A 23422-nucleotide genomic window follows, 5' to 3' on the forward strand; every position below is an offset into this window, starting at 1 on the left:
ATCAATATATTTTTTGTATTCAATTACATTAAAATATATTTGATCTACCTTAAACTGTAAATTGATCTTTTATCTGTATATTATTTTGTAATATTTAGAAAATATTCATTGTGAAGTACTTCTAAATGTGGACACATTTAATTATAAAATGTCAAAAAAATCACCCAACTCAACAACTAATATTCAAACAACCCAATTAAATAATGGGCATAAGACTTTGAATAGATATTTCCCCCAGGAAGGTAAACAAATGGCCGAAAAGCATAGGAAAAGATGTTCCACATAATTGGCCATTAGGAAAATGCAAATCAAGACCACAATGAGATACCATTTAATGCCTACTAGAATGGCTACTATTAAAAAACAACAACAACAACAACAGAAAATACTGGTGTTGGAAGGGATGCGGAGAAATGGGAACACTTGTTAATGTTGGTGGAAATATAAAATGAGATAGCTGCTGTGGAAAACAGTCTGGTGGTTCCTCAGAAACTTATGCATAGAATTAGCATGTGACCTGGCTATCCCATTTCTAGGTATATACTAAAAAAATTTGTTTGCACACAGATCTTCATAGCACGTCATTCACAGTCATCAAAAGATGGAAGGCAACCCAAGTGTCCCTCAACAGATGAGTGGATAAACAAGATGTACTATATTCATATAATGGAATATTATTCAGCCATGACAAGGAATGAAGTTCTGATCATGTGACAATATGGATGAACTTTGAAGATATTGTGTTGAGTGAAATAAGCCAGACACAAAAGGACAAATATAGTATGACCTCACTGGTATGAAATAATTAGAATAGGCAAATTCATAGATTCAGAAACTAAAAAATAGGTTATCATGGGCTGGATTGGTGGGGGGAAGGTAGGGAATAGGGAGATAATAATACAGAATTTCTGTTTGGGGTGATGGAAAAGTGGTAGTAATGGATGGTGGTGATGGTAGCAGAACATTGTGAATGTAATTAGACCACAGGATTAGATATTTAAATATGGTGAAAAAGGGAAATTTTAGGTTATATGTAAGTTACTAGAATACATTTTATTTTAAAATCATCACAGGACCGTAAGCCCAAACGGTGAAGCCTCTATAAACTATGGACTAGAGTTAGCACAATAATAACATCCTTTCATCATACTAATGCAAATTGTTAATCATGGGAGGGGCCTGTAGGGAGGCCATATTTTCTGCATGGCTTTTCTGTAAACTTACAACTTCTCTAATAAAAAAAAATTGCGTTCATTACTATCTCCACCCATCTTATCAGAAAAGCCTGTAAATATTGGGAAGTTCCCTGGGGCAGATGTAAATTTTCCAAAATGCTAGATTTCACCTGAAAGCTCAAATTTTATTTTTGGCAACTCTTTTCCTTGAAATGACAGTCTCACTCGGTTCATTTCTGAGAAAATATCTGCCATCCAAATCTGGATAACCATATTTTTTGATTGTCCTTTCAGCTAAAATGGAGAAAGCGTTTAGTTCAATAGTTGACAGCATGGTCTGTGGTTCACACGTGTACTTTTCCTCAAGTCAACCTTGGTACTTTCAAATGAGCAGAATTGCTTTATGCGTCTGCTCTTTGGTTACTCAAAATATTAAAAAGCTGTGTATTTAAGGGTCCAGATTTATACAATTAATGATTTTTACTGCTTCGCCAAGGTCATTCTTAGTGAAACTGGGTTTTTTGCTTTTCTTGCTGGTGTTTGCTGGTGGAGAATGTGATGACTACCAGCACAGCTGGTGCCATGCTTTGATTCAGGCTATGGCACAAGCAGTTTTTCCCACCACTGCTTTTTTTTCTTTTTCTGTTGTTTCTGTTTTTTCCCATCACTGCTTTGTGCCTAGAATAAACATGAACACAGTGAAAAAGGCAAACAACACTGCACTGTTATTAAGAAAATAGTTTTGACCTCATGAACCCCTAGAATGGGATTTAGGGATTCCAGGGACACATGGACCCCATTTTGAGAATCACCAAATCGAACCATACATAAATTGGGGGGGAGTATATTTTGTTGTAGTGGAGGTGTGGTAGGTTGAATTATGCACCACATCATAGTGGTGCATGACTCAGATTTCTGCAGTATGCGCAGCTAGTGTCTTATATTCCACAGTGGCTATGGAAGGCTGCTAACAGCTCAGCGTGGAGATGTCGTTGGACTGCTCAAGCTGATTCCTTGGCCTTGAAGGTTCGCAAGTGTGTTTGCCAGACCAGTGCGCGCCCGAATAAGCCACCTGGACCCCAGGAGTACACTCCTCTCAGTAGAAACCACTTCCGGCTTCTAGTTTTAAATTAGCTTTAGAGACCCATGGGGTTAAACAACAACAAACCAAAAGAACAATTTAATCTCACGAGTAGGTCATAGTTGCAGGTATCAAAAGAATTGGGTCTATAAAGCCAGGTACCATTACCTAAATATTTGAGTCAAGACTATCCAATGAGCAGTTTCACTTCTGCATTTGACATTTTTATGGATTTAATTACAGATGAAGTTTGTGTAGACAGATAATGTTGTTTCTTCTTTAAAGCCTTATCTTATAAATTATATTTTGTATGTAGTTACTTGGTATAGATGTATATGGGTATTTCATTTCTTTTGTTTAGTATATACCTCTCTATAAAGTATGTTCTCCTATATTCAGAAAGGCAGACCCACAGCTCTGTAGAAGCCCACACAGTCCAGCCTTCCTGGACACACACAAGGAGGAGGGGGAAATGCCACTAGCATGTGGCAGGGCATTCACTTGCCAAGGCTTCAAGACAAGAGTTGACTGAATGGTCTCAATTCCCTGTTCTCTGAGAGAGAAGCCACAGGATACCCTTGCTACTAATGGTGAGGGGGAAGTTATTCAGAACGATGCAAATACTCACAAGAGGAAGAATCTGACAGATTTGGGGCAGAGAGAAAGGGATGGCTAAGGAGGAAATGGAAGGGTGAGGGTAAGGAGACCATATAGAAAACCCAAGGCCTGAGGTGAAGAAAATAAACTCAGTTCTTGTGAGTGGCAAGACACGTGTATCCCCAACTCATTACAGTATTGCCAGTTTTCCAGGGGGTACTGGGCTGTCAAGTTGAGGCATAGCTACCAGGTTTACATTCTAGGATTTAGTTCTCTAGACTTGTTTCTTCAGTTCCACAGAAAAGATATTTCTCTTTTCTCACCAGGCAATTTTTGTATTTATACCAGAGTTTAATATTGTCTTCATTCCGTTGATTTTGTTTCATCAACATTTTGTCTTTCGTGGGTTCCTGTAGTTGTCTGCAGCAGCAGCTGAGAGCAGTGTCAGCCCAGAGAAATCGCCTTGGTGAAGAATGATGGTGGAGGGTAGCTCCTCTCTGCACGGTTCCAAGTCCTCCAACATACAGGTTTGCCTAGCCACGATCTGGCTGTGTTGCAGATCAGAAAGGAAGACGGATCGTGAAAAGTATCTGTTCATATCTGTAACTCGTTTGCTTTGGGTTTTTAAGATGCTGGTGTCCTTGGTGAGACGGGCAAGGAGCCCTGATCATGTGAACTATACACAACCCCCAAGTGGACCAGAAGATGGGCATGGAGACGCCCGCCAGGCTCAGGCCCAGGCGCAGGATGACAGGGGCCCAGAAGCCCAGACAATTTGGTGCGCCCCAGCGAAGATAAAACCACCAAGGAAGCAAAATTGTCAGGGGCGTAATGGGGTCACATGCAGGAGCGAGCATTTTCTTTTTTTGAGGTCTGTTTTCCTTATGTTTTTATCTACTTTTTCGGTTCAGGATTAAAGCACTTCATAAGATAATATCTACAAACCAACCATGGGCCACTTAGAAATATCAGGACTATTGTCTCAGTTTGCCAGGCCTGCTCTAACAACTGCCCCAGGCTGGCTGGCTTAAACAACGAGAAGGGATTGTCTTAGTTTTTCAGAGTCAAGGTAGTGACGGGCCGTGCCCTTTCTGCATCCCGTAGGGTTCTGGTGGGGACTCTGCCTCCGTCACGTGCCCCTGTCTCCTTTGGTCTCCTCCTGTGGCTTCGACTTCTGTGCCCACATTTTCTTCACTTATAAGGACTGAAGTCATGTAAGATTAAGGCCCCCCTTCCCGTTCAGTTTGGCCTCATCTTAATTGGATCTTAGACGATCCAATTAAGTCCTGTGTTCATGACCGCAGGACTTGAACACGTCCTCGTGGGAGCCACGATTCGATCTACAACAACAATTAAAACAAGTGTTCTGCTAATCTTTTGGCCTGACAGATGTGACTTATCTTTGAAAGCAAAAGTGCCCCAGATGAAAGAAATCTCAATGGAATTAAATGCTAGCTGCCGCAAAATCCCATCTTCAGGTTGTGTCTTTATTTTATTGATTGGTTGACGGAGAAAGATCCAGATCAGTTATACTACGGTTCCAAAATCATTTCAGAACGACTATTTTTCATGTAACATTGGGTCCCTTGGGTAGATAGGAAGCCTGAGGGCAGGCTTCAGTCAATGGCGACACTAATTTTCTCTCCTGCTTGTTGCCTTTCCCGGCAGCCCAGATGCCATGGGACACCGTAGGCTCACTGGTGGGAAGATTAAAGTCCAGAACAAGTTGAGGGTGTTTTATGGGGTCTGACTCAGGAGGGGTATCGAGCGCCAGGGCCCTGGTCCAGCTTCTCCCTTCTACTCTGGGAGCTTTGCCCCGGAGGAATGAAGATTCTTTTGCATTTTACCCCAGGGCAGAGGCAGTCGCTGATACTCAGACATTAGGAACTTCCAGCAGAGCGAAGTCTCCAATAAAGTCAAAGAGCAGTCTTGGGCACGACTGGAAACTGCCGTTCACCTTGCAGTTCTTTGGAAGTGACTTGATTTCAAAAGCATATTTCACAGACTCTCACATGCCTTTACAAGTATGATCATCTGCATTTTAGAGAGGAGACTGAGGTGCAAAGAGAGGAGTTTCTTGCTTTGGACCTCAATGAAACTTCTGCCAATGTCAGAAGCTTACTGTTACCTAACAGTATTTTTAGCTACTAAAGAGAAAGCATTTGCTGTTTTTATAGGCCACCGTCACTGATGAATCCCCCACATTTCCGTGGTAGGAAGAATCTTTCTCTTTCAGTCTTGCCCTTTTGGTTAAAAGGTGTTTGCTTCCTCTTCTGCAGTCTAATGGCCACACCATTTTACATCATCAGAGCTGATGCCATGTTTTACCATCTGCATTTGTCAAAGTACTCTGGGCTCTTGGAAAAATAGGTTCTCTGCTTAAGTAAGGAAGAGGGAAGAGAGCAAACGTTCAGCTTTCTGCAAGCAATGTGCTTTCTGTCCTGGACGCCTCCCATCTTCATCTCGGCCCCATCTGAGACAAGGCAGTGTTCATTTTTGCTGTATAAAAGTATCTGCATCTAAGTTACCCTAATCAAGAGACAGAGCTCCACAATTTAAGCCCAAAGTAACCAAAAAACATGTGAAAACCACACGGTGAAGAACGGAAACAGCATGTCTCAGGGAAAATCCCTTTGCAATTTGCTCTCTCTCTCCCTCCGGATATCCTGCCGAGGGTCGCCCCCCTCCCCAGCAGTCGAGATGGCCGTGGATGTGGGGGAGGCCAGTTTCCCGCCCCCTTCCAGGGACTACCTTCTGTCAAATGCCAGGAAGAAGCTGGAAACCACTGAGGAGCTGCAGAGGCCCTGAGACAGTGGAGCGTGGCCAGGCCCTGGGCAGCCCAGCTTGTCACTGGAGGGGGGCCCAGAAGGCAGGTGCACTAGAACCCGGCAGGCAGGCGCTCTGTACTTCCACACTCAGGCACAGCAGTGCTGGGCTCGCAGACCCGCAGAGAAGACGTGGTGCTCTGGAGAGCTAGCAAAGCTGCTTTTAAGCGTCTCAGTAGCCTTGACTCGAGCGACCCTTTCACTCTCTGCTTCATTCAGGAAGACTTTTTTGAGTAAGTTTGTAGAATTGATCAATCAGGAAGCCATTTTTACGGGCTATAGCCTAAAGATCAAGCTAAGGCATCAAGAGGGCAGCAAAAGAGATCAGAGAAGGGGGTGCAGGAGTTAGGGAGCCCCCTTGCAAGGAACCAGGCAAAAGGAAAAAGGAAGCCTGAAAATATGGTTTACAGCAGTGAATCTCAAGTTTTTTCTGACAGCAGCCTGCATTAGGAAACACATTTTTACTTCAGAGCCCTTTTATACATGCCTACTTGTAAAGCTGGAAAAATATTTTCGTGAACTAATTCTTATCCTTACTATGTGTGATACATTCTGTTACTTTTTATTCTACTTTTTTTATTCTTGTTCTATTTCTTTTTAAAAATTTTACTTTATTAGAGAAGTTATGGGTTTACAGAGCAATCATGCATAAAACACAGGATTCCTTAAACCATCCTGTTAGCACCTAGCATTGGTGTGGAATATTTGTTAAAATTGATAATATATTTTTATAATTGTCCTATTAGCTATAGTTTATGATTTAACTTAGGGCTCACTATTTGATAGTGTAGTTTCATGGATTAAAAAAAAATTGTTACCATAGATACAATCTAACATTTCCCCTTTTAATCACATTCATATATATATATGCCAATGCTGTTAATTATGCACACAATGTTGTGGCCTATTTCATTTTTATTATTAAACTATTCTGGTCTCAACCCACTAAACTGATTTTGAAACTCACTAATAGATCTTGGCCCACAGTTGAAAAACTGTGGCTTAGGGGACATTTAGGCAGGGGAGAATTTCTTGTGAACCACGAGGGAGTGTGGCAAAGAAGAGAATCCTAAATTTAGGAAAATGTCACATAAGAAGAGCAAGTTACTAGTATTACTAGTCTATTGGAGAAACACGCCTCCAACTGTAAAATGGAGCCTGTGTAAGGGAATCACCTTACACATCTGCCTTATAAGGACTTTTCCTTCAGTGTTTCTTCTCTTCCAGGAAAAGGAATACAAATGCTTGGGGTTGCAGGCAAGCTTATGGGGATTGAAGAATTCCTTCTAAGCCGCCATGTTTACAGCTACAGTACCTCCCCCCAGGGGTCTTGGCTCATGGGGTTTTGGGCCAAGAGATTGGATGTCCCTCCAGCAGGGGTGCCATGGCGTCAGAGTTTACATCTCCTGACCCAGTGCACTTATAAATCTCTCTCTTTCACTCTCAGTAGTGCCCCAGCCTGGAACATAAATTCTCTGTTCACTCTAAGTATGGGTCATGGAGGAAAGCATGTCTATAGCACACAACTACTTCAGTATTACAGCTTTGTGATACATACAAACATAGAGCTCGTGTGTTTGGTCACCTCTGATTTCTAACACTGTGATGCACACACCAAGGAAAGGGCCAAGTTACCAACGAGGTGCCAGGTAAGGCCTCCTGTCTTAAAGCCCCTGCTCAGGACTCCCTCTTGTCTGGGGGCTTGCTTAGGGCTTTCTCCCCATACCTCCCATCTGGAGAAAATGAGGCCCTTTCAGATCATTTCAGCCCTGGAAGCTCCTGAGCCATCCCAGAGTGGGCAGAGGGGTGTGTGCGTGTGTGCATATGTGTGTGTGCCCGAGTAGTCCCCTGCCTCTCGAATGAGACCTCTGGACACAGTTCACCTGCCACAGCTCTGGGAGCCAGGGACCTTGCTGAGCTATGGGCATCCCATCTTCCAGAGCACCAGCCCGTCCCTACCTCTGCTCTCCCCCCAACCCAGCTTCTTCTGTATGCCACGTAAGGCTTCGGTCTTGTTTCCTTGCCTCCCTCATGCTTAGGACACACTTCTGCAGTGTCGCATTTGCTGGACATTTCTTGGAATTGGCGGTAGGCTCTTTCCAGCCCCTGGGAAATTGGAATCATCATAGGCCTCCAGCCTGACTTTGAGCCCACCCGTTGCCACCTCCTGCCGTCAGGCCACCAAGGGTTGACACAAGAACTAGCCTGACCTGTCCCTCTGCGCCTGGTGCATCAGGCCGCTCTGCCACGTGGCTGGGCTGGCTCTTAGAGCTTGGTCACCTCCCCAGCCTCTGCCCTGACCTGGGCTTCTGCCCCTTCCTGTCACCTGGGATGCTGGTCCCCTGTGCCCATTGGAGCTCCCCTGACCCAGGTCACCCTTGCTGGCCCTGGCACCTCTCAGGTGTTAATGGCCTTTTGCAAATCTGCCCTGCCCTGTACTCTCTGTCTGTGAACCTCTCTCCAGATGAGAGGCATGGCATGGCCTGTCTCCAAGCAGGGCTTTCATTTCCATTTTGCAGCCTATTCTACAGAATGTTGCAGTTTCTTGCAAGTAAATATGTTTTGTGATGGGGGTGAGACCCATTATTTTAAAATGTACCTTGATAGAATAAAACTACTTTTAAAGTTACGTGTGAATTCTTGCATCCTATAATGCACATGAACAGGCAGAAGGGAATGAACTGTCCTGTCGGAGGTCACATACTACACCTAAATTGGAGATCCAGATCTTTCCATCCTCTCTTCTTTACAATAAAGGTGGAAAAAAAAGGATTTACTGAACACCACGTGCTTTACTGCATAGTACAGTAGTATAGTGACCAAGACAGCAGTGGGGCTCAAGCCTGTTGGAAACTGTGATGGGCAAAATAAGAGCTCCCCAAAGATGTCTGCATCCCAGCCCTGGAACCTGTGGGCAAAAAGGACTTTGTGGATATGACCAAGTGATGTACTTTGAGATGGGGAGATTGGCCAGGATTTCCTGGGGTGGGGGCTTAATATGATCACGGGGTCTTTAAAAGAGGAGGCAGCAGATCAGAGTCAAAGAGAGATTGGAAGATGCTACTCTGCTGGCTTTGTAGGTAGTGGAAGAGCCCACAAGCTGAGGAATGCAGGTGGCCTCCCAAAAATGGAAAAGGCCAGAAGGAATGAAGCCCTGCTGACACCTTGGTTTTAAGACAATGAGAATAATTCCAGGCCTCTGTTTTCCCCAACTATAAGGTAATAAATTTGCATGGTTTTAAGACACTAAGTTTGCAGCAGTAGGAAACTAGTACAGTAAGTCTATCTTCTAAGTTAAGATGCTTTTCTGGATTTCAGTATCCTCATCTGTAATCTAGGAATAAACATAGCACTTACGTCCTAAAGTCCTTGTGAAACCTGTTCAGTGTGATTCAAGTGATATGCACAGTATGCTTTCAAGCATGTACACACTTAATAAATATTAACTCTCACTGCCTTGTGGATTTCTCCCAAGAGGCCTAAGCCCTATGTCGAAAATGAAGCTCTGAGAAGTGAAAACAAAAGTTTTCCTGGGCACGTTGAATATGGCAGAGCTAGGATCTGAGCTCGGGCAGCTTGGCTCCACCACCTTCCACCTTCCTTGCTGGATGAGATGCAATTGTAGTGGAAGCATTTGAAGTGAGAGTTCAGTTATGGACAGGGGAGCATCGACTTGGACCTTAATATGAACACTTTGGGATGATGTATGGATTACAGTGAAAAAGTCCCTAAGAATTCAAACTGGATATATGGAAATGGATGAGTCGTGCCTCCCTCATTCAACTATCGGTGAAGCACCTACTACGTGTCGCTCACTGTTGTAATTACTGGGGATATCTCAGTGAACAAAAGAGAAAATCTGTGCTCTAATTGGAGCTGACATTTCTCTAGACATTTTAGAGAAACAAAAACAGAGATCTCTGTAAATTTGCACGTGTGCATGCAAATGTGAGAGAAAAAAGTGTTTGAAGAAAAGAAAATCATGGCAAGGACCTAGAGAGAGATGCGGTGGTCAGGGTGGCTTTCAAATGTGAAAAGTGAAGGAGGGAGTGAGGCCTGGGGCAGCCTGTAGGATGAAGGAAGACACTGGCAAGTGCAAGACCATGGGGCAAGGCTTGGCTCTGTTGGGGAATGGCAGAGTCCATTCTACTAGGGCCCATAGATGGAGGGAGAGAAAAGGAGGCCTTGGGGTCCCATACCTGGGGTCCAGGTCCTGTAGGGCTCTGCAGGGTATGGTGAGACCATTCTAATTTGATTGGGGAAGGCATTGGAGTTTTGAGTAGGGAAATGTCTAATTTACATTACAAATATGATAAATTCTAAAAAGAGACGTTTGATTGAGTTGAGCTCACATTGGCCTCTGGAGCTCCCTGGCTGCTCCTGCCCGAGGCTGGCAGAGGTGTGCTGGCACTTCTCAGGAAGAAGGAAGTGTTGCGTTCAAAAGTAGAAACAGCCCAGGGCCCACTGCCAGGATCCTGCCAGAGCTGATCAGCAGCCAGCCTAGAGAATGTGCGGCTGCTTAATAATAGTAGCTGCAGGGTTTATCAATTCTTCTGTTCAGACTTCATTATTTAAACGATGTCGAACTTGCCGCTGTGTATTTCCAAACATTCGGACTTCTTGAGAACCAAGTTTTAATGAGAAGATTCTCACCCCATCCTCTCTTGCTACTTGCAGAGCTCCTTCATCTGAATTATATGTAGACATGGAATTGTCGTTGGGAATATATCTTCCCTCACTAGATGACTGCCGATACTGGCTAATTTGAGTGCCATCAAATTTGCACCTGCTCAAAGGATTTTCGCATTTTCTATTTGAAGGAAACAAAGTGCTGAAAAAGTTTGTCTCATGCACTTGCAAAAATATTAGCTTTGTTTATGTAATACATGATACTTTTTTTTTTCTTTTCACTGAACTTAAATGACCTGAAAGTTTTGTTGACCTTTGTCTTTCGATTTAGGGATTGGAAAGATCGAAACTTTGGCCATTGGTCTGCATTTCAATCTACTTAAAGTTGGTGTTTGAACTAAGGAGACTAATGTCTCTCACTTGCTTTTTTTTGTTTCCTAAATTATGTTTTTAAAAACATGGTTTAAAAAGGAAAATGTTTTCTAATAAACTAACGAAAAGAATTGGAAAAAAATAAAGAACTTTTCAAAAAAAAGAAGTTTACAGTGTTCAGAAGGTCCTTTCTTTTGGACTTTGCTCGGTATCAGCATCTTCTTCTCTCACCCCCACCACACACACACACACACACACACACACACACAGGCTGTGGTGCTTGTAAACTTCCAAGTTAGAGAATCTATTCTCTAGGGATTCCTTATCAACAAATATTAGTATTTATTGCCCAATAAAAATTCTGTTTGAAAAACATGGTCATGATTAGTCATTATTGACTATTTCTTGTGCTGTGTATCAAGGGGGAGGGGGCAAACATCAAGGTTTTTTCCAAGACAATATTGCAAAAAGGAAAAGTACTAGTTAACCAGGAAAACTTCTGCCTCCTTGCCTTGGATTTGAGCACCTCTAAACCTCTCCTGCCGGAATTAAATGCCTCTATCCAACAGTTTAGTTCGGCAAATATTTATCAGGCAGCTGCTTGCTATCAGGGGTGTGACTAAGAAGATTAGCATCCTCCCCAAACTCTTGAGAAGATACTGGAACTAAAGGGAGATTAAAAAAAAAAAAAAAAAAGATGATAACCGGGAAGTCCGCCCTAATTTTTAAAGTGAGGTGCTTTCTCCATATTGGAGACCTTCCCAGCGGTTTCTGGTGTTCCCTTTCAGTGCTGGCTCTGTTCTGCTGGGCCCAAGTCCCGGCCTCCCCACCTGCCAGCTCCATGCTCCCTGGCTTCTCAGTGCTCCCGGGGTCCTCACTGGAACTCCGAGCTGCCATGGGGACCAAGTGAGAGAGGAACCGGCGGGGGGCAAGGCCCCAGACTCCAGCTATGGCTCTCCTCTCCTCTCTCACCGGAGCTTCACTGTATTTTACATTTGAAATTCTGATTAGTCCCAGTTCAGATTCTTTACAGAGAAGTCGATTTGTTTTGTTTGCTGTTTACTTTTTCCCCTTCACTTGTCCTGAGTGGATAAAAAATTTGATAGGGTATCCAAGAGACCCCTTTATTGCCTCTTACAGAGTGCTGGCTTTTAGGAATGTCCCAAAGAGAACAAACAGCAGGGAAGTAGCCTGGTCCCTAAGTCATTCTCTCCCCGCCCCCCATATCTTCTTAGGCTCCTAGGACACACCCTTGACCCAGCAGACTGAATCAAGTCTATCCCCATCTCCGTATTGTTCACGTTTTCCAGAGAGTGCAATGTCCTCTTTTCTCATTCCAAGTTCCTTAGGGGCTCAATAGCTCTTTTACATAAACTTTCTCCCAAAGATTTCCTTCCTTTACCCCCAATTCCTATAGCACTTATATATGCCATTCCCACCACACAGTCCACTGCATCTGGCCTTACAGCTGCTTTTTTTTTTTTTTTTTTTTTTGCAACTCTAATCTAACACCAACTAGATGATAAAGCCTTTAAGGAAGAGAAACCTTATCTTTAACTTTGGTTTACCTTCTACAAGACAAGCCTCGCGTTCCTTATCTGCAAACAGGAGCAGGAACAACACTAGTAGCGCCTACCTGTGGGCAGCTGTGAGTGTTGAATGAGCTAATGCCTAGTCCCTGCACCTAGACGTCAATGAACACACTTTAGCTCTTATTTTTATTAAGAGGCTGGCCATTCTGGTTGGTTACTTATAGTTTTTATAGTTGGCAGTAATAATTAGTATGCTTGCTATTTGCATGGAATTTCACAAGAAAAAAAACGTTCATGATTAGTTTCAGTGTAGAAAATTTAATAAACTATTTAAAAGGTAGAAAAAGGTAGGAGAAACAATACTAATCTTATCCCTCAGGAACAATAAGTTTATTTTATTTTGGCTTATGTGTTCCAGTAGATTTCTATAGCTATACTTGTGTTGTGCACAGATATGACCATATTGTGAACATAGTTCTGTATCCTGATTTTTAAAAAATAAAAATTCTAACAGACTACTTTTGATCATTGCACAATAGTCCACGCTAGCACTACATTACAATTTATTTAACCATTCGCTATTTTGAACAATTGCATTGTTTCTGTTTTAATTATTACATGTAATATTGTTAAGTAACCCTTTGTGCCTCCTTACTATCAATATTATCCTTTTATAGAGGCTATGACTTGGAGAGGAGTAGATCATGAACATCACATATTTTTCTATTTTGTGTTCATACTTAATCTTGGACTGATATTTTGACATTATTCTAGATACGTATCAGCACAAAACTGGGCTCAGGAAAAAGCGGCTAGGGTGACGTTCACTTGACGTGAGAACAGCTGGTGATCCACAGCTCCTTTAGAGACCACCATCCTTCTTTAGGCTGAGTCAGGGGTCCCAGACAACTGAAGAAGGCTCACCTCTTACACACCAAAAATAAATTCTTGTACTGGTTTCTTAATACCCAAAAATACACTCCTTTTTAATAAAACACACATGAGCATATTTTAGGTGTTGCTGGCTAGATACGGTTTTACTTCCATTTAATATTTTTTAACTCTAGCAAAGGTCTTCTGTTAAAATGAATTTTTGTTCTTCTCCCCATCTAAAATTTATATTTTAAATTGAAATGAAGCCCAGATTGTAAAAATCCCCTCGCAGTTAAAATTCATTTTATCTTTACAAGTTTGTGCTTTAAAAATATATGATGACATTTATCAAAATGTCTAGTAAATATCCAATTACTCAGGACTTAGGTTAGCTCCTTTATTTTTTTCATATGTATTTTAGTATATTGGAGACTAAGTGATGAAATGCTAAGAAATTATGGTAATGAAAATGATCATAAAACAAGTGTTAGGGGTACATACAGATCAAGACCCAAGGTTGGTAGAGTTTTTCACTCCTCAGCACATAGCATTAATAGGGTAGAAATCATCAGCTCATATTTTGAAACAAGTTATTATATTCTGATAAAAATGACTTGTCTAAATCTTCTTTCTGCTTTTTTAAACTCCCAGTTATCAAACTATTATGACTATTTTAATATTCTGGATAACCAAAGAAGTCATAATGTCATACAGAGATAACCAATTTTAAAACAAATTTTCAACAGACAGTAAAAATACAGTGCCTGGACAGAAAGTAGAATACCAAATAATCTGATACACAAATATACATAACATATAAATGCGCACATATATACATACACACATACACATGTACTCATATACACTATGTATAATAGTTCCTTAATTATAATCTTTACATTTCCCCCATAATTTAATGCTTTTGGATTTGTCTTAAAAATACATCTATAGTACAATGTAGTGAGATTTTTTTTTTTTTCTGTTTAGAAACTATTATTAAATTCATGTGTGGCTTTACGATTAAGGGAAAGTCAGAGTCAAATAGTTAAGATGCAACAATGTGCTAAGAGTAGTTATCCTGTGTGGTAGGGCTATATGTAATTTTCCATTTTCTTCTCTCCACTGGACTACATTTTCTAGAGTGAACATATATTATTTGTAGAGTAAGAAAAAACTAAATAAAATATAAACAGTGTGAATATAACTTAATCTCTTTCTTTGGTGGGAAGGTAATGACTTAACGTCAGTGCCTCTGGGTCATGTATCATAAATATCAAAGATTTTAGGGACCAGTAAAAGTCTGTAGGTGCCCACGCTCAGCACTCTGGGAGTGTTGAGAAAGGTCTAAGGTGGCCTGGCCTTGGGGATCCGAAGTCGATGGAGAACTCTGGGAACATTAAACAGGATGATGACACCTGAACGTGCAAAATGTCCTCCAAGACAGGCAGTGCAGCAGGTGAGCAGTCAGGGAATGCTTTATGGGAAAAGATACAACTTCTCATGGAGTTACACATGAAAATACTTCCTAAATATCAGGAAAAGCCTCCAAATGTAAAAATGTAATCAAATGAGTTCATTAGTTCACTATTCAATTAAAAGCAAAACGTTTATAAGATAGGATGGATCTCAAAAACATAGTGGAATTTATTACAGCACATCTTATTGTTATGAGCCTAGTAATAAAAGAAAATTTCAATAATACTCCTCAAGAAACAAATAAAACAACAAACCTTACAGCAAACACCTGCTAAAATGGCATTCACCTATAACACAGGTGTTAATGTTATCTTTTGACCTCAGAATTATTGAAGATGAAAACAAAACAAAAAAAACTGGGTTGATGATTTTTCCTTCCTTTATACAGTGGACTTGACAAAATCCTTGTGTGGAGTCTGGCTGGAGGATGTTTATATATATGAGACCTATTATTATATCTTGTCATTCTGTCACTATTGGCATTATAATGCAACTGGTCAAAGCATTACTCAGGATTGTGCAGATTAGTGTCCATCGTGCTCTAGAATTTAGTAAAATATTAATGCCTTTCCTTTTCAAATTCACACAACTGCTATTTCTCCTTTGGAACCAGAAGACATAACAAGTCATTTTGTGTAAACATACTTTCCCGGAGGTAATCCCACTCATTGGTAATTTGCCTTTTCACCCAGGCCATCCGGAAATTCTGTCTGGGAGAAAAAGTTCAAGTGCAGTGGCCGTGTGGCGTTCTTTTCTTTTCTTCCTTTCCTTCCTTTCTAATGCTTATTATATTCTTTTTTTGCTTTCCCCTTTTACAAAGTCTGCCAGTGTTCAAAGCTCAGAGTGAGGCTCGGAGCCTGACGGAGTGAGGTGAGAGGGCCGGGGCCCTCCGAGGGCTTTGTGTCAAGCCGGGGCCCGCCAGCCTGGGAGGGGCAGGTCCTGCTCTTTGCCCAGGGCCTGCAAAGGCAGGGCGGGCACGGCCCAGGAGCCCGGCTGCCAGGGATGCCTGCCTGGGTCCCTGCTCTGGGCTGGAAAGCCCCCAAGTCAGCGAGCCACCCCCGGGCGCGGGGCCCACCCTCCTCCCAGCGGGGAAGCCCCGCAGGTCACCTGGCTGGGGTCTGAGCCTTGCTGCCCACTCAGGCCGGGAAGAAGGGCACGAGAAAGAAAAGGGCGAGGATGGAATCTGTGGTTCTTACCTGCTGCCGCGAGGCCCCGTCTTCTGCCCTTCTGTCCAGACCGCGCAGGGCCAAGCGCCTGGTTGGATTACCCCAGCCCCCTAGGTCTGCTGGCCAGCTGGGCCTGCTCCTGCCAGCGGGGCTATAAATAAGGTATCTCCAGAGAGCCAGCCGTGCCCAGGAGATAAGAACTCAGCCCTTTTAAGGTATCCAGTTAAAGGAGCCTCGGTCCCCAGATGGAAAGGGGCTGCGCGTTCCCCGTTTGGTCTGCCAGCTCAAGGACGTCCCAGCCCCCACACGGATTCCGGCAATCCCCAGAGCAGCGCTGGAAGGGGGAAGCAGCCTTTACCAGGAAGGGCTCTCGTGTTATCAGACGGGTGGCAGAGCGGGCAGCAGGCTGGCAGGCGGGCGCGATTGCTGCGCGTGTCCGTCAGATTAGCTGGTTTGAAGGGCAAAGGCCACGTCTAAAATGAAAAGGCTGGAGCTGCCTGGCATTTGACGGCCCAGGAGTGGACATACCCTCCCTTGGGCCGTGTGGCATCTCTGGATGTGCCTTGGATGATCTCACCGGGAGGATTTTTCAGCACTGCTCGTTAAAAGAGCAGCCTGGCCACCTCTCCCTGGCTCTGGAGAAAAAGATTGTAGTGAAGGCCAAGGGATCCGGATAAGCCCTGCTGGGCACATGTGAAGCTACAGAGTGGACTACATTGAAGGAAAGTTCTCTCCTTCCCCTGGCCCCCGCCCATGCATGATTATAAGGGTTTCTTGAGCCACGAATCATTTTCTCCATGAACTAGAACAGAGAGCTCTTGATAGAGCCTTGTTTTAACCAGATGCTGGAAGAAGACAGAGAAGACTAATTGGGGCGGAGGGGGGCGGGAATTGGTGGTTCCTGATTCAGCCTTCAATTCCTATTTATCAGCATGCTGAAAAATCGTTCCATCCACCGCTGGCAGTAGGGTGGGCAACTGCCAATGAGACCAGCCTCTCTGGAGGATGATTTGGTAACAGCCACATGCATTGACACAGCAATTCCATGTCTGGGAATTTATCCTAAGGGAAGATGCATGGATGTGGGCACAGACATGGTTACAAAGGATACTTTTAAACAGATGAGATTTATGTAAAAATGAGCTTCAATTTTGCCTTCAATTCCTGGAAGGCAAATGACATGTCTGTGTCAGTGTTGTTTTTTTTTTGCTATGTGAAACCAGAGGCCTAATGCTGAACTTGTGTGCCCTCAGAAACCAGCTGATGAAAGAAATGGAGTGTTTCATTTTCCCAGCTGCTAACACAAATACCGTCCAATAGGCTGGCTCAACGACAGGGGCTGCTGGTTGGTGGATTCAGAGGCCTCGAGGTCTGCTTCCTTGGGGTGGTATCTGCGGGCAATCTTTGCGTTCCCTGGCTTCTCCCTCACCGGGCGCGTGTTGGGCATCTCCCTGGGTTCTGTTAACTTCAGGCTTTTGGATGCTCCCGGGACTCCTCCTTCTGTGGCCTTCTCTGTAAGCCTCCAGAGGTAAGATAAAGACCCATCCCGACAGAGCTGGGCCGCACCTCCCTCAAAGGTCCTATCTGAAATGGGTTGTACCCACAGGGAGGGTGAAGTTTAAGGACATGTTTTACCAGGGTGTACAACTCCAAGTCACCGCACAGAGCAACATTCCAAAAAAAAAAAAGGGAAAGAAAGATACAGTTACAAGAATATTACTTGCATCTCTTTTTATAATTGGGAAACAACCTAAAATGGCTAACAACAAGGTATTGGTGAGATAAGTAATTGTGAAACACTATGCAACCTTTTAAAATGTAGAAGAATATTTAATTACATAGAAATGATATATTAGTAATCAAAAAGCAGGGTCACTTTGAGGGTAAGATAGTATATGGATATTCAGTTCCTACCCACGATACCCATACATATACCCGGAAAGGATATGGGCCAACATGAAAATATGGCTGGGTAAAAGTATTATGGCTCATTTTATTTTCTTCTTTGGCTTATATGAAATCTCTGAATTGTTTACAATGATCTTGTATTACTTTTATAATCAGAAAAGAGTTTCATTTCAAGTCTAAGTTTCTGTGAATCAGAGATTGTTCTGTGTTTTGGCACTAAGGAGCCCAAATTTGTTTTAGGATTTCAGAATTTCTTGGGGCCTTCCAGTCTTTGAAAAGACTTTTGTGGGGTCAGCATCTTTTTTTGAGTGATGGGACCACGGATATGATGTAGCCCTGCCTTTAGACTCTCCCGATGCCCATCAGGATGTCCTTAACCTAAGACAAAAGTAAATTAAGCAGGGGGTCTGGGGAGAGTAGGAGAAATAGGAAGGAAAAAATAAAGTTATGCCATTGGGGTTATAGAAAAAATCTGGTTATCTTTATTACCCGCATGTTACTTTCACCTGCTCTAACACATCCCAGGTAATTCTCTCACTTGGAGATTACACAGGTATTTATGTGCCTTTTATTGTAAGGATATGCATGTTTTGATAATGATTTCCTTTTTTATTGTTCTCACTTGAATAATGACCTCCAAATTGGACTGTTTACTTAGAATGCCTTTTTTTTTTTAAGATTTATTTTTCATTTATTTCTTTCCCCTCTCCACCCCCCCTCGTTGTCTGCTCTCTGTGTCTATTCACTGTGTGTTCTTCTGTGTCCTGTCAGCGGCACTGGGAAACTGTCTCTTGTTGCATCATCTTGCTGTGTCAGCTCTCTGTGTGTGCGGTGCCACTCCTGGGCAGGCTGCGCTTTTTTCGCGCTGGGCGGCTCTCCTTACGGGGCACAGTCCTTGCACGTGGGGGTCCCCTACACGAGGGACACCCCCGCATGGGGGACATCCCTGCGAGGCTCAGCACCCCTTGCGCGCATCAGCACTGCGCATGGGCCAGCTCCACACGGGTCAAGGAGGCCCGGGGTTTGAACCGCGGACCTCCCATGTGGTAGATGGACGCCCTAACCATTGAGCCAAGTCCGCTTCCCTTTTAATTGGTATATCGTGTGTAACTGGAAGGGGAGCCCTCTCTCCCCACACCTGGCTCCAGGGAATCGCAGTACAGAGTGATGAATCCTCTTCCCGCCCACCTTCTGCTTGGAGACTGGTCTGGGTTTCCCGCATAGACAGGGACTGTTTCAAAGTTTTGCCCTGAGCAGCTGACAAGCTGCTACAGGGGGCAGCTCTGTCGCAGGCGGGGGCCCGGGGCAGACCCGGGGGGTCCAGGCTGAGGGGCGCCCTGGACTGTGCTCTTGAACACGCAAGCCCTTGTCGACCTGGAAAGCCCCCCTGGCGTCCCCAACCTGCCGCCCTCAGGTAACAGCCAGCGTCCTGGTGGCGAGGAGGGCGGACTTCGAGCCTCCCGTCACGGTCACTGGCTGTGGTGGGAGGGGAGTCTGCAAGGAGGAGCCCAGGGCTGGAGGAAGGGCCGCTGGCGGGAGCTGGGTGCTGGGCGACCCCCTGGGGCCTGGGGCCACCTGACTGGGAAGCACGAGGCGGCCTGGGGCCGTGACGCTCCCCATTTTCCTTTCTCCCCTCCTCCGGGCGCCGTGGATTCTCCCGTCCCTCCAGGGTCGGTGCGGCTTCCGCAGTCCAGAGGGGCAGGGGCTGCGCTGTGAACCTCAGGGGCCTGGGCCCGCGTGACGCCGAGTCCCCCAGGCCCTGGGGGGGCGGCGCGGCTTCTGGAGGCTTCTGGGGCGCAGGCCGCCGGCTGGGCTACGGCGCAGGCGCGGAGAGGACCAGGCCCGGCCACGCGCTTCCCGTCCACCGCGCGGCGGGGGTGAGGTGTCCTGTCCTCCGTGGCCTTGTTTCCAAAATGATGAGACCAAAACCGAAGAACAAACATTTTGATTTGATTCAGCAAATACAGAGCGAGCCCCTGCTGGGAGCCAGAAACTCTGGTGCCCGGGGATGGGGAGGTGCCGAGACCCCGGCTGGCCCAGGAGCTGCGGCCGGGCAGGCAGCGCCCACCCCCTGCCAGATCCCGCAGGCCCGCGCACGTGGCGTGTCCCGGAGGGGTCAGGAATCTGGTCTATTCCTCAGTCCTGTTCATTCGCTTGTTTCCATGAATATTTTTGCACCTTCTCCAGGCACAGCCTCCGCGCTGAAGAGAGAGACGCTCCCTCACGCCCGGAGCCTGGGATCTGCGGCCTGCGGTGGTCGTGCGGACCCTCTCCGCTGGAGCCTGAGGCAGCCTCCTCTCCTGGTCAAGGTAGGTGCCACTGGTTACTGCCGCCAGGGTCGCCTCTCTGTGGGATCACCATTCTTCCTGGCCGGGGGGGCCCTCTGGACTCCTGCTGTGAGCCTGGTTCTGCCCAGCAGCCTGCGACCTGAGCTGAGCTGGGCAAGCGGGCAGGGGCCCCATGGCGCCGGGCACCCCACGGCTGGGCTGGCCAGGGACTGGGTGCTCCCCATCGCTCGCCCCCCTGGCCTGACTGCCGCTGCCTTCTCCTCCTCTCCCTGCCTGCGCTGGGGAAGCCTGGGGGGAGGGAGCTGGGTCTTTCTACCCAAGGCAGATTTTCCCTGGCTGGATTAGGAGATTCTGAGGCAAAGAACCAGAGGAGGACGAGCAGAGAACTGGGGGAAGAGGCTACGAGCGGGGGGCCAGAACCCGCGGAGAACAGAGTTCCGGGAAAGGGAGGCGTTTCATATTGTCTGCTGTTGGCTAAGGAGGGTGGGGACTAGGGAAAGCCCTTTCTTTTATTCTGAGACACCCTCAGCCACGCAGCCCGCGGGTGCGTGTGCGGCGAGCAGAGGGCCAATGGCCTGTGCGGCGAGTGGCCCGCTGATCATCCGTCATCGTCCCCAGAGCCTGGAAGGTAGGCCTGGCGCTTGCCGCCGTTAACTCGCTCTCCAATAAATACCTTTCATGGCCTAGCCTCTCCATTTGCTTTTACTGAAATCGCTACATAAACATTCCTTCCGCACTTCCCAGAAGAGTAAACAGGCGGGAACGGCCGCGTGGACGTCCACCGGTTTAAATATATCTACGGACAGCTCTGGAACGTTTCACCCTGAAAAACTGGACCACGGAGCGCCGCTGTGACAGAACCCAGGTACCCAGCTCCTTGAACGTGGTTCATGTTGAACTAATTTGGGTGTGGAAAGGAAACAAGTTACCAAGTTAGGGAACTAACCCAGTCGTGACTGGAGCCTCACGAGAGCGGGAAGTTACCACACTTTCAGGAAAAAGCCCTTGAGTGCTGTGGGCAGAGGACCGTGCTAAGCTTTTCGAAGAGTCAGGGACTCAGGACATCATTCTGCTTCATATCACAAGCCCAAACCCAACAAAACCAGATGCAACCCAATGGGCCCTAGTGTCCCAGTCCTCCCCTGCCCTCCAAATACTGTGGGCCCTGCTTTCCTCTCCCCCCATTCCCTATCTCATCCACCGTTAGAGTTTCCATTCACACCATTTCACATTGTTGAGAACAGCTTGGTAATTCTCAGCTTAAATTGTTGGTATTCTGGTAAGGACCAGAGTTTTCAAAGGTATGAAACTTTAAGCAGCGTCACATCAAGCTTCAGAAGTGACTGAGTGACTTCTGCCCTTTGAATTATACACAAAGCCACTCCTTGCTGTGCCCAGCTCATTGCTGCACATAATGCATTGTAATCAGGTCTTTGAAGACTAAAATTGTAGGCGGTGGACTTGGCCCAGTGGTTAGGGCGTCCGTCTACCACATGGGAGGTCTGCGGTTCAAACCCCGGGCCTCCTTGACCCGTGTGGAGCTGGCCCACACACAGTGCTGATGCACTCAAGGAGTGCCATGGCACGTAGGGGTGTCCCCCATGTAGGGGAGCCCCATGCTCAAGGAGTGTGTCCCGCAAGGAGAGCCGCCCAGCGGGAGAGAAAGTGCAGCCTGCCCTGGAATGGTGCTGCACACACAGAGAGCTGACACAACAAGATGAAGATGACGCAACAAAAAGAAACACAGATTCCCGTGCGGCTGACAACAACAGAAGTGGACAAAGAAGACACAACAAATAGACACAGAGAACAGACAACTGGGGTGGGAGGGGAAGGGGAAAGAAATAAAATACATAAATCTTAAAAAAAAAAAAGACTAAAATTGTAGAGTCATTTACAGTCGTCCTATGGTAGGCTCATTGGCAGGCAGAAGGTGGCTTAAAGAAGCACTAACCCACTAGAGGTTATGCTGGGATTCCTGGAGGGGAAGGACCCACTGGCTTCTCTCCCCTTCCCCCAGGTCTGCTCCCACTCTGAGGCTTGACAGGAATGGCCCTTATCAAAGAGCTCCTCTGCTCTCTGGCTTTGGGTTGGGTTTAGCCAACGGGGGAACCAGGTGGAAATGAGAATGCAGGAGGAGAACGAGGTCAGGAGGTTTATTTTCCGGACCCCCTGCAGGGTTGTGGCAGGTTGGCTGCACCCCTCTAGGGAAGGCTCCAGCTCGGATCGGTGTCCCCTCTCCCCTTGACCTTGAGGCCTTGGGGGGCAGGTAATGTCTCCCTGCTGTTGCTAGTCCTTGGCTTCTGCATTCTCCCTGGATGGTTTCCCTAAATCTTGCCCACCCCTTTGAATAATAGTGCCTTGTTAATGTTTGATGGTGTTATATTTTTACTCTACCCTTCATATGTTTACTCGTCCTTCAGAAGTGGAGGTAAGGAGAACAGATTTGAGACACTAAACTCCAAGAGTCAGAGTGAAAGCAAATCCAGTTTATCCCTCAGAGACAATGAGGCTTTCCAAGAGCAGAAGGTTAGCCAGTCGGCAAGCACTTTGAGTGTCAATTACTGTCTTCAAGGAGGTGCCATTCCACAGTCAAAAGACAGAGAACTGGATGGGAGAGACAAGCACACAGCAGCCGTCTTGCTTTTCAGTAGTCAACCTCTTTCCCCGTGGCTCCGCAAGTCTAGATATCAGGTCTCCTTTCTTCCATATGCATAAGAATTAAACCAAAGAGGACAAAGTAAGAAAATAACATTATCACCAGTCTTCTCTCTTCTGCATTATCTAGACAGATAAGATGGGTTCCTCATTCCTTTCCCAGGTGATTAAAGTGCTTACAGAAGGCTGATCTGATTGTCATCAGCGAAAGAGACAGAACTGAACCGAACCTGTCTGAACTGAAACTCAAGCAGCCATCCCAATCTTGGACTAACCCAAACAGGTCTTCAGTTTAACAGTCACCTTATTTCCAAAGACCGAAGTATCCAACTGATTGTGAAGCAAAGAGGTTTTATGAGTCACCAAAGCACATTGACTCATATTACAATTGCAAAATTTATTTTAAAATGTTCTAAATGCCAAGACTTAGGGATCCAAGTTCAAAAAGAAAGCCACAAGGTAAATATTCTCTTTCTTCATTAAGTCATCTCATACTCTTTAGAATCTATACCTGTAAGTATAATTTCAGAATCAGAAAAATTTGGCCCCTGTGGCTCAGATAGGAGAAAGGTCAGAAGTGTGGGTGTCTCATGAGGCTTTCCTACCTTTAAGCCTCCAACACGATTTGGGGAACTAAACCGTTGTGTAAAGATGCAAGGTGAGGGCATTATCTCTAACACAAGGCCTAAGCAGGCAAAATGTAAGGAGGAGTTGAGACAATTACTTTATGAGTGCAGTGGGAGACCGGGGGACGCCCCCTCCAACCCTCAGGGAGCTCTTGCAGCACAGCAGCTCCCCGTGACTAGTGACTAGTGTCTGTGCCCTGGGCCTGGGCCAGTCCT

At 45.6% G+C, this 23422-nt stretch overlaps 1 protein-coding gene across 1 annotated transcript in view; it reads right to left on the reverse strand.

Moving 5' to 3' along the window:
- FHL2 (four and a half LIM domains 2) overlaps positions 1–15876 on the reverse strand; it is a 63031-nt gene extending 47155 nt beyond the window's left edge. Inside the window, exon 1 of the mRNA XM_004471267.5 lies at positions 15757–15876. The gene's annotated coding sequence lies outside the window, so the exon portion shown is untranslated. The remainder of the gene's footprint in view (positions 1–15756) is intronic.
- Positions 15877–23422: the final 7546 nt, after the last annotated feature.

This window comes from Dasypus novemcinctus, chromosome 17, assembly GCF_030445035.2.
Source record: "Dasypus novemcinctus isolate mDasNov1 chromosome 17, mDasNov1.1.hap2, whole genome shotgun sequence".
NCBI lineage: Eukaryota > Metazoa > Chordata > Mammalia > Cingulata > Dasypodidae > Dasypus > Dasypus novemcinctus.